Genomic DNA, 11,600 nt, shown 5'->3' with positions numbered 1-11,600 from the left:
GTTTCGGAGCAGTCTCAGAGTCATAAGAGGCTGAGGTCCCCTTCATTAGAGTCAGTTCATTCGGCTCCTTGGTCTCCATTATTGCAAAGTGAACGTAGCCGCCATTCATCACACTCCTGTCGATCCTCTAGGCTGTCTGATCATGATGTGGAGAGAGTAGTAAGTAGGTTGCTTAAATCACAGCCACTAGCAAAATTGTCTAGCCCTCCTCAACAGATATCGGCTCCATCCACCTCTTTTTCTGTTCCTCCTCCGACTCCATTGAGTTCGGAGCCGGAGTTCATTGGGGTTCGAGTAGTGGAACCGTCGGCTCTGATCACCATCCTCTTCTTCGGTTCCAACTTCGGCTCCGATTACCTCGATAGTTCCTTTGATCGAGGAATCTGGACGCCAGGGCTCTCTCGTCGGCTCCGAGGGGGCGAGTGGCATTGGACCCTTGTCCGACCCCGTTCTCCCTCTCAGAGCATCGGCACAGGTGAGCTCGGCTCCAACATCGGCCTTGGAGCTGCCCCCCTCGGCACGGAGAAAGATTTCTATTACTTCGGAACTGAAGCTTTCTCTGCCTTGAGGCAGGGACGCCTGTGAGGTCATGCAGAGTGTGCTGTCCCCCGAGACAGTTCCACTACCAGCCCCACCCAGCTCCGTCCCCCGTAGTGTCTGTGCTAACCTCTGCTCCTCCTCCAGACCCCAAGCGTAGGGAACTGGTGTCCCAGGACACCCCATTGAGTGTTTCATCTTATTCCAAGGCCTCCCCTGATCACTCCGAGGAGCCCCCTCGGAAGAAGTGCAAGAGGAAGCACATTGACTCCCCTGAGTCTGTGACTTCTGATACAGACTTAGATGAATCGGAAGGGTCGCCGAGATCCCCCTCTGAAAATGTTTCCTTTTCGGACATCCTTGAAATGCTTAGGGAGAGGGAGAACTGGACTCCCCTAGCCCCTACCGTGGATGAGTCTGTATTCCTGGACGCTTTCGGTTCCCGACCTTCCACCTCTTGGGTTTCTCCTCCTTTCGACCCACTTATGTCTGTAGTGGCTCGAAAGGCTTGGTCAGCTCCGGACACAGTGGAAACAACTCGGAGACCTGGTAAATTTATTACAGCCCCCCAGGATAAGCAATTCCTTTGTAAAGGTGTGCCCATTGATGCCATGGTGGTAGCAGCAGACTCCAAAAAAGAGTTAGCAGAGACCTCTTCATCTGTTCATCCCCCTAACAAGGAGTCTAGGATGATGGACAGGTACGGAAAGTGAATGTTTGCTTCAGCGACCTTCTCCATGAGGTCCGTGAACTATCTATGTCATTTTACTCGCCTTCAAAGGGATCTCCTTAAAGAGCTTGGAGATACCCTTCAAGATCCTACAGCTGAGGGAGTACAAGCCAAAGTAGCTTCCCAGCTAGCGACTCTTAATTCTGTAGTTAACTCCTCCATGAGGCTCATTTCCTATGCAGCCGATGGAGTGAGTAGAGCCGCTGGTACGGGTGCGGCCCTCAGGAGGCATGCTTGGATGCGGAACCCTTTCGAGCATCCTTCACCAATACCCCCTTTGATGGCTCCTTTCTCTTTGGGCCACAGGTGAAAGACACGTTGACTAGGAGTGAGCAAGAAGGCAAGAATCTGTCTGCCATGGGAGTCCGTTTTTCCACTCCCTCTAGACCTTACCCCAAGGGTCAGAAGAGTGGGAAGATGTGGTTCCGCAAATCTCAGGGAGCCTTGCCTGACACACATGGTGATTTTTCCTCCAGAGGCAGAGGGGGAAACAACAGTAATAGACGCCACCCTCGTGGCAGAGAGGGTCCGCAGAACCAGGGCAACAGTGAATCCTTCTCTGATAAGCCCTTCCAGCATCCCTGAAGGGTTGCCCGGCTGCTCACCTCTGGAGGCAGTCGGGGGAAGACTTTTGCTGTACCCATAAGCCTGGCAAAATTTAACAAGAGACAGATGGGTACTATCCATTATATCAGGAGGTTACAAAATTCCCTTCCATCAATCCCCCTTACAGTCAAAAAAGGCCCTTCCAGATGTTCCACCCAATCTGAAGGAGCAAGCAGTAATAGAAGTTTCAAAACTGCTAGAAAAAAGAGCCGTTCAGGAAGTCCTCTCAGACCAGCACGGATCCGGAACTTACACAAGATTCTTTTTGGTACCAAAAAAGACAGGGGACTGGAGACCGATTTTGGATCTCAGCAGACTAAACAAGTCTGTACAAAGAACAAAGTTTCGGATGGTCATGCTACAGTCCTTTCTACCCTTCCTGGGTCAGGACAATTGGATGTGCTCGATAGATCTTCAGGATGCATACTACCATATCAAGATGGACAGACACTCCAGGAGATTTCTTCGCTTTAGGGTGGGGGCCAGTCATTACCAGTTCAAAGCTCTGCCCTTTGGTCTCACCACAGTCCCCAGGGTGTTCACCAAATGTATGGCAGTGGTCACGGCTCACCTGAGACGTCAAGGATTCCAGGTGTTTCAATATCTAGACAACTGGCTCCTCACTGCTACCACCAGGCATCAACTCTTACAAGCGGGGGATTATACAATCACATCTTGCACCCAGCTAGGTATTACAATAAATTTTGAAAAATCTGCCTTGTTGCCCTGTCAGTCTATCACTTACATTTTATTTTATTTATTTTATTTAACATTTGTTGGCCGGGAATGTCCGACTAGGTTCCACAGAGCCTGTTTTCAGCGGAGGCCCGGGGAGAAATGCTCCAGAGCAGAGTTAAACACAAGGGAAATGTTCACAAGGTTACCACTGAAAAGTGTCCACAATTCGTCAACAAGTGCAAATCCTAATGCAGAGCAAAATGATCCAAGTCAGATATGTCCTTCAAACTCTGGGCTCCATGGCAGCTGACATTCTTCTACTTCCATTAGTGCGTTTCCACATGAGAATTCTTCAGTGGCTTCTTTTCACGCAGTGGTCTTTCCAGGAGCTACCCATGTCTCACATGATCCTGATTACAGAGGCATGCAAAAGGCACCTTTCTTGGTGGATGGTCTCCCCACTAGTGACTCAGGGCAGACCTTTCATACAGCCCCCTCCGGTAGCCAGAGTGACTACAGACACCTCCCTGATATGGTGGGGGGGGGGGGCATTATCTGGGCAGGACAGTCCAAGGCACTTGGCAACCTCACGAGTATCATCTGCACATAAATATCCTAGAAATGAGAGCCGCGCTCCTAGCGTTGCAAGCCCTTCAAGACTCTCTTCCTTCCGGACCCATTGCAATTCAAACAGACAACATGTCAGTGATGTGGTACATCAACAAGCAGGGTGGAATCGGATCCTACCCCCTGTGTTGAGAAGCACTCAGACTGTGGCAGTGGGCGATTTCCTCCCAACGTTTTCTGATTGCGACGCACATCCCTGGGAGATCCAACGTCATAGCGGACAGGCTCAGCAGAGGTATCCTCATGCCTCACGAGTGGTCTCTGAATCAGGAAGTTGTGGATCTTATCTTCCGCAAATAGGGGCAGCCTTGCTGCGATCTTTTTGCCACCCCTTTCAGCAGCAAATGCAGCAACTACTTCTCCCTTCTGCTTCCAGGTCACATACCCAGAGACGCTCTAGTCCACGATTGGCCTCAGGGACTTCTTTATGCCTTTCCTTTGTTCCCCTGATACCGAAACTCATACAGAAAGCAAAATCGTTGGGTTGCAAAATGATCCTCATTGCCTCCTACTGGCCTCGACAGATATGGTTCTCATTCCTGCACCCCTACCTTCTTGATCAGCCCTGGACTCTGGACCCGATTCCAGATCTCCTGATTCATCAATCAGGTGGGTTGCATCAATCCCTCCAAACTCTCCAGCTCACAGCTTGGTTGCTCCACTTCCAACCTTAGCCAGGCTTCCCAGCATTTCCCCAGCAGTCCGTGAGATTGTCACTTCCTCACATAAGTCTACAATGAGAAAAACTTATGCTAGCAAATGGAAACGTTTTTCTTATTTATCGAGTCTAGGAATGTGGATCCCTTCTCAGCCCCAGTCCATAAAATTCTTGAATTCCTAGCCCAACTTTTTCACTCCGGGGCCACTTCTGCTACGATTAGGGTACAATTAGTGGCAATTTCTAATTTTCATATCGGTTTGCAAAATTCTAACATGTCTCATAAGCTCTGTAAAGCTTTTTTCAGAGGAACATCTCTTCTTAGACCTCCAGTGAGAGATCTCCCTCCTTCGTGGGACCTTAATTTAGTCCTAACTTCCTTAATTCTGCCTCCCTTTGAACCGGCAACATCCTGTTCCATCAAGTTTCTGTCTTGGAAGACGGTCTTTCTGGGTGTTATCACTTCAGCTAGGCGTGTCTCAGAACTTCAAGCACTATGTGTTCGTTCTCCTTACCTGGTGTTTCACAAGGACAGAGTTTCTCTGAGGACTAATCCTACATTTCTTCCTAAAGTCTGCTCAGAAAATAATTTATATCAATCTATAGATCTCCCTGTGTTCTTCCCCAATCATAGTAACAAAGCAGAGTACAAGCTTCACCAATTGGACGTTCACAGACCATTGCGTTTTTACCTACATAGAACTAAAGAAATAAGAAAGTCAGACCAATTATTCCTTTCGTATGTCTTAAACAAACAAGGTCTCCCAGTTTCCAAGGTGACCTTATCTAGATGGTTGTCCCACACTATTACATTTATTTACCAGTTACGGAATAAAGAGTTGCCAACTAAATCGAAAGGTCATTCTACTAGGGCATTAGCCACCTCCGTAGCTTTTCAGTCTAGGTTGCCCATGGATTCCATCTGTGCAGCTGCCACGTGGGCAAACCCTCATACCTTTATTTCTCATTGCAAGGTGGATATGGTCTCCTGGAGCAGAGTTCACTTTGGTTCCACTGTTGTGAAGAGTCTGCACCCAGGATGTTAGGTGCTAGGGACGCTGTCGCAAACAGCAAGAATGAAGGCGAGATAGACGAGTTAACATTAAGAAGTTATGTACCTACCATAACGTTCCATGTTAGTTGTTTTCATCTCACCTTCTTTCTTGCGTCCCTCCCTCCATCCTCTCGTCCTAGTGGATCGAGAGGAATCCTTTTTCACTGGCTGAGTATTCTTTATTGTTATTCTTCTGGCTAAGTCTTCCTAACCTATTCTAGATTTTAGGATGCATGGAACAACCATTTTTTTTGATAACTGGTTTCTCTCATATTATGTCTGGGATTCGCTATTTCAAACGAGATCTGGGTAGCTGTCGCTAGGCATCATGGGATAAGGGGTAGCCTCGAGCCAGTAAACAGCTCTCGAGCTATTGAAGATGGCCGAGTCGGAGCCGATGGTCGGCTCCAATCCCAAACAGCAGGAAAGAAGGCGAGATGAAGACAACTAACATGAAACGTTATGGTAGGTACATAACTTCTTATTCCATTTAATCATAACATAACATACCAGTAAAGTCAGCTTTAAATTATTACATCACCTAAAATTTCAAATATATAAAGTCACAAGAAGTCTGAGTATTTCATGCTAGTTCAGATTTTGTACATTCCTTAAGGTCCTTAAATGGTTTAAGGCATTAATTTTCCTTCACCAAACAAGTATAAGTAATCTAGGATTCCTTTAAACCAGTCACTTGTGATTGCAGTGGAATGACTTTTCTATATTAGCCATAACATGTAAAAAAAAAAAAAAAAACAATGTGGACTTTAAAAGTGAATGGTGAGTTAGTTGTATTTCATTTTTAAAAAAGTACTGAATGCTGAGAAGGAGTCGTCTAATATCTGCAGCGCTTTCATGGATACTTACCCCAGAGATCACTCCAGTGGCTCTACTCGACAGAGGCACTAGGAACTAAGGTTGGGTGGCATGATGCCAGGATAATCCTGAGGGCTAGGCTTGTAAAGGCTCCAGAGTCATTAGCCTAGTACACACCTATGAACGTATGAACTTCTTCAAATCTGCATAGTTATGATTCAAAATGAATCTTTCTTCCTAAAAGGCTTCAAGTGTATACGGCTCTATACTTGTATGAATTAATTTATTTAGTTAGCTAGTTGGGCACTAGACTAACTGCAGCCATAATATTTTTACTGCATGAGTTTCGCAAATTAAAAGGTGGGCCTGTGGCAGAAGGTTTGTGTAAAAATTGTTGGGTAGTGCCAAGGTTAGTTTATGTGAATGTCAAGGAATTTGTCAGTAACAGAAAAGAATAAAATGCTATGGAGGTTAAATAGGCCACACTGCAGGAATCTGAGTCCACTTTGGGCTGGTTGGGCAAGAAATTGGAGGTGCTGTATGGCTGTGGTGCTATACAGTGTGAGCTAAATTACTCTCCTTTAATATGGGGGAAGGAAAGCTTGCGTGTCAGCGAGGTATGCTGGAGTTTTAAGACTAGATGGAGGGGAAGTCCTGAGTGCTTAAAAAATAATTCTGCTGATACTGACCTGGTCTCCAAGAATAAAACGATTTAAAATCCAAATCCATAAATGTTAATCCAAAAACCTGTGGAAAATTTGGTGTCTTGACTAACAGGGTCATACGTTTCTAGGGGCACTGTGACCACTTGTTCGGAACATGGTTAATACTGAAAGGTCACTCCATGACCATCAGAAGCAACTGGTTTAAAGGAATCCCAAGTTACTTACAGTGATTTGGTGGAAGAAATGTAATGACTTAAACCATTTAAAAAAACTAGGGGAATGTACAAAGTTTTAACTGGCACAAAATACATGTTGTGACTGATATTAAGGACAGGGTGAATCCATTCACTCAGAGGAATAACTACATTTCTATCATCCCACAGGCAAGTAGAACCCATAATTTATGCCTTATCTTCAATACCTGACATAAGGTGATTGAGAATTAACTTACCCCACCAGGACTAGGCAGCACTACTTCCACCATTCACCATGTTGGCATCCTACAGAAGGTAAATACTGTAAATATTAACCCATGTGTAGTCAGATGTATAGTAAACTCTCTGAAAGGCAGAACCCAGACAGTGCAAGTTGCAGCAGCCTCATCTGAATGTATGAAAGTGACCATTAGTTTCCCCTGGGGATCAGTGCTGGGCACTCTCCTTTTTGGCCTTTGCTTCTCAGATTTCCAAGCAGAGAGCCAAGATGATGTCCTTCATGGATGCATCTGCAGTCATAACAAATGGGTTGTCCTGTCGTCAGGCAGCCCTTCGGTCGGCCGGATTCCAAAGTCTGGGTCCGGCTTCGGCTGATGTCGCACTTCACCCGACGTCATCTCTGCTGGTCTTCGGGTATAAAGGCATCAGCCGACGCCATTTTCCTTAGTCTTTCTTGCCGCGTGGCGCCCGAAGCAGAAGCTGTTCGCAAGTGCCGGTCGGTCAGATCCAGAGATTACTACTACCGAATACTACTCAAGACTTCTAAAAGCTAAGTACCCGTTGGGGACTCTTTCTTGCCTCAGCCGATGTCAGAAAAAGTCAATAACTGTTTAACTTGTGGGAAACAAATACCTCATAAAGATTTCCACTCTTACTGTCTGCCTTGCTTAGGCCCAGACCACGACGTAGCAGCCTGTTCGGCCTGTGCTTCCTTCAACCGACGAACGCTTAGGCGTCGGTCGGAGTTTGCTGAACAGTTTTTCGGCTCAGATTTTGCGTACATTATGCCGTCGGATCCTCCGACTACCCAAATTGTTAAAAAACGCAAAGAAAAAGACCGACACTCGCAGTCCGCGGTTTCGGCTGAAACCACGGTTAAGCAAGCTGCGAGTGTCTCGGTTTCGGCCGAAACCGAGAAAACTGGTCAATCTTCAGCCGAATCCATGACTACTACTGAGGCTCCTGCTACCTTACCTGAATCGGCCTCAGAAATTTTGCCTACAACTGTGGTTCCTAGTGATTTATCAGACACCATCCCTTTGGATGTCTCTACCCCAGCACGTGGTGCTGCTAGGCCTCCTGCAGCCATGTCTATTAAGGCCTTTGCCAGGGCTAAAGCAGCCAAATCTGCTAAATCAGTGCCTGTTAACCCCCCCCTCACACAGGCCCACTTCTAGTTCACAAATGCTTACTCTGGCAGAAGATTTAATATCCTTAATTAGGGGATCCCAATCTCACCCAGACAGGGCCTCTCAGCCCCCAGAAAAGAGACCTAGAGCAGAGCCCCCCGAGCCAGTGTCCTCTGATGATTCTGCGGATGACTCAGACATTACAGACCAGCCAGAGGCTCCTTTTTCTACTTATGAAGATTCCGATGCTGAAGAATCCATTCCAGCTGCCTCTCCACCAGAGGAATTTTCCTTTGGGGAAACCTTACATGCAATGAGAGAACAATTCCAATGGCAGGGACAAGATTTCTCAGATTCAAGAAAAAGGCTTAGGACTTTTCTGCACTTACCACAACATAGGCCCTTAGCTATACCTCCTGTTCTGCCTGTTGTGGATGATGCATTTAATGATGTCTGCACTGCTCCTGATTCTTTACCTCCAGCCCCTGCCAAACCAGATAGATTTTACAGGGTGCCAGACACTCATCACCACCTATACAAGGCCCCACTTGCAGAAAAAAACCCTATTCCTTCTGAAAGGGAATCCAGGTCCTTAGAGAGATGGGAGAAAAAAGTTTACACCTCTGCTACTCTCTCAGCTAGAGCTTTAAACTGTCAGTTTCACATGATCCAATACCAAGAGTTTATGCTTGATCAGTTAACTAAAAAACTGTCCTCTGATGAATCTTTAGATAAGAAATATGTATTAGAAATGGTGAATAACATCCAACAGGTTAGTAACCATTCCTTAAAATGTGGCTATGATGCACTGGAGGCTTCATTTAGATCAGCCATGACTGGCACAGTGATAAGAAGACATGCATGGTTGAAAGAACAGGTCTTACGGATCATGTTAAAGCAAAGCTATTAGATGCTCCTATGGATAAGGCCAGTCTATTTGGTACACCTGCCCAGCAGGTAATGAAGAAAATGGAAGAAAAGGCAAAATCTGTACAAACAGTTAAAGATTTCTTACAGGTTCAGCCCCAAGGTTTAGCAGGAACTGGCCTGCCAAAAATTGGTCCTTTCCTGACTCCACAAGATCCCAAAGGGGCAGGAATAGACGCTCTAGAGGCAGAAATCAATCCAGAGGAGGTGCCGACAGAGGACGACAGTGGCAAGGCAATAACCGAGGCACAGACACAACCACTGCCACTGCAACAGGACAATCACAGTGACTTGGCTCTGACTCCGCCTATCAGGGAGCAAATAGCAGCACCATTAGGCGGAAAGTTAGCCTTATTTTCGAAAAATTGGCACTATATCACAAAAGACAAGTGGATTTTGCAAACCATAGACCAAGGCTACCGGTTCCACTTCCACACCTTACCAGTAAAAGAGGAATGCCAAACCTGCCTCCAAATCAAAAATAGAAGCTCTGCAGCAGATAGCGGAATTAACAAAGATGAGAGCTGTGGAAAGAGTACCAATAACAGAACAGGGCAAAGGATTCTACTCCAGACTCTTCCTAGTGCCAAGAAAAGAGAAAAGTTGGAGACCTATTCTCGACCTGTCCATCTTAAACACATACATCATTGTCCCAAAATTCAAAATGCTGACCCTACAGCAACTTCTTCCCATGCTGGGCAAGGAGTGTTGGCTGGTAACTCTAGATCTCAAGGAGGCATACCTGCACGTCCCCATTCGACCAAATTGCAGAAGATACCTCAGATTTCTTGCAGGATCAGAGCATTATCAATTCTCAGCATTGCCCTTTGGCTTATCTACTGCGCCCAGAGTATTCACAAAATGCCTGGCATCAGTAATCGCTCACTGCAGAGTACAGGAATCCAAATTTATCCATACCTGGACGACTGCCTGTTACAAGCGGGCAACAAAAGCAAGCTGACAACAGATTTACAAAGGGTCATTTACTTGCTACAAGCCCTGGGATACACAGTCAATTTACAAAAGTCAAGGCTGATACCATCCCAAACAAGAACATTCTTGGGCTGAATTGGACACAGTAAAACAAATGGCATTCCTAACTGCAGAAAAACAAAAAAAAAAAGCTCCCTCTTTACTTCTTGGCATTAACAAAGCAGAACAAACTAACAGCAAGAAAAGTTCTGCAGGCCTTGGGCTTCATGGCATCATGCATAATCTTGGTCCCACATGCCAGACTACATATGAGAAAGCTACAGTGGTACCTAAAGAATTTATGGTCTCAACACAGGCACAGCTTAGAAACAGAAATACCACTAATCCCATGCCTAAAACAGGAGTTCCTATGGTGGGCTCAAGCATGCCAGTCAAACCCAGGCTTACCCTTCCACAACTTTCGAGCAAGCCAAACCATCACAACGGACGCCTCAGACCTAGGATGGGGGGCGCACATGCTGGACAAATGCGTACAAGGATTGTGGACTCAGGACCAGCTGCACCTACACATAAACCAAAAAGAAATGCTGGCAGTAAAACTGGCAATCCAAAAATTCAGACCATTCCTCAAAGAAGGCCATTTGATAAGGACAGACAACACCACAGTCATGTGGTACATCAACAAACAGGGAGGCACTCATTCATACCCCCTATGCAGAATGACTTTGGACCTTTGGAATCTGGCTCTCCGCTACAACATCCAGTTACAGGCAATATTTGTACCGGGAAAAGAGAACACCCTAGCAGACATGTTAAGCAGAACCACCTCGGATGCTCACGAATGGATGCTACACCCGGACATCTTCAAGGCCATCACAAAGAAATGGGGAATGCCACAAATAGATCTATTCGCTTCCCCACTCAATCACCAGCTCAAAAAATTCTGCACAAGGACATTCCACCCACTTGCATGGAAGGTGGACTCTCTATCCTTCAGCTGGAAAGGCCTGACAGCATATGCATTTCCACCTCTTCCCTTGATGCACAAGGTACTACTGAAAATCAAAGAGGAACGCCCAAGGATAATCCTGATAGCTCCGAACTGGCCAAGACAACACTGGTACCCATTGCTGAGGAGCATGTCTCGGGAGAAAATGTGGTCAATACCCCTGATGCCTTTGATGTTAACTCAGAACAACTACAACATCATGCATCCAAACCTAAAAACCTTGCAACTGACTGCCTGGAACATCACATAGCAGCAACTAACCCAGACCTTTCCCAAAGGGTTAAAGACATTATCCTTGAAGCCCGCAGACCTTCAACAAGAAGGAACTATGCAGGAAAATGGAAAAGGTTTGTCATTTGGAGTACTGAAAGAGGAAAAGATGTGTCAAACATAGATATTGCTAACATTCTGGAGTACTTGGCAGAGCTTCTACATACAGGCCTGTCCTATTCCTCCATCAAGATACATGCATCAGCTATTTCAGCAGAATACAGCTTTGATCCACCTGTCTTTTCACATCCTCTACTCAGGCAGTTCCTCAGAGGGATCAAGAATGTAAAACCTCCTAGGAAACCACCATTACCAGCATGGGACTTGAACTTTGTGCTAGAAAAGTTAACACTCCCTCCGTTTGAACCAGCAGCAACAGCAGATCTACAACACCTGTCATGGAAAACTGCTTTCCTACTGGCAATTACCTCAGCAAGGAGGGTTTGAACTACAGGCCTTAATGGCAGTGCAACCCTTCCTAATCTTCCATCAAGATAGGGTGTCCATGAGAACTAATCCTACATTT

This window comes from Protopterus annectens, chromosome 8.part0 (genome assembly GCF_019279795.1).
Source record: "Protopterus annectens isolate FY-2018-M chromosome 8.part0, PAN1.0, whole genome shotgun sequence".
NCBI classification, from domain to species: Eukaryota; Metazoa; Chordata; order Ceratodontiformes; family Protopteridae; genus Protopterus; species Protopterus annectens.
Note: the sequence above shows the minus strand (reverse complement) of the source record.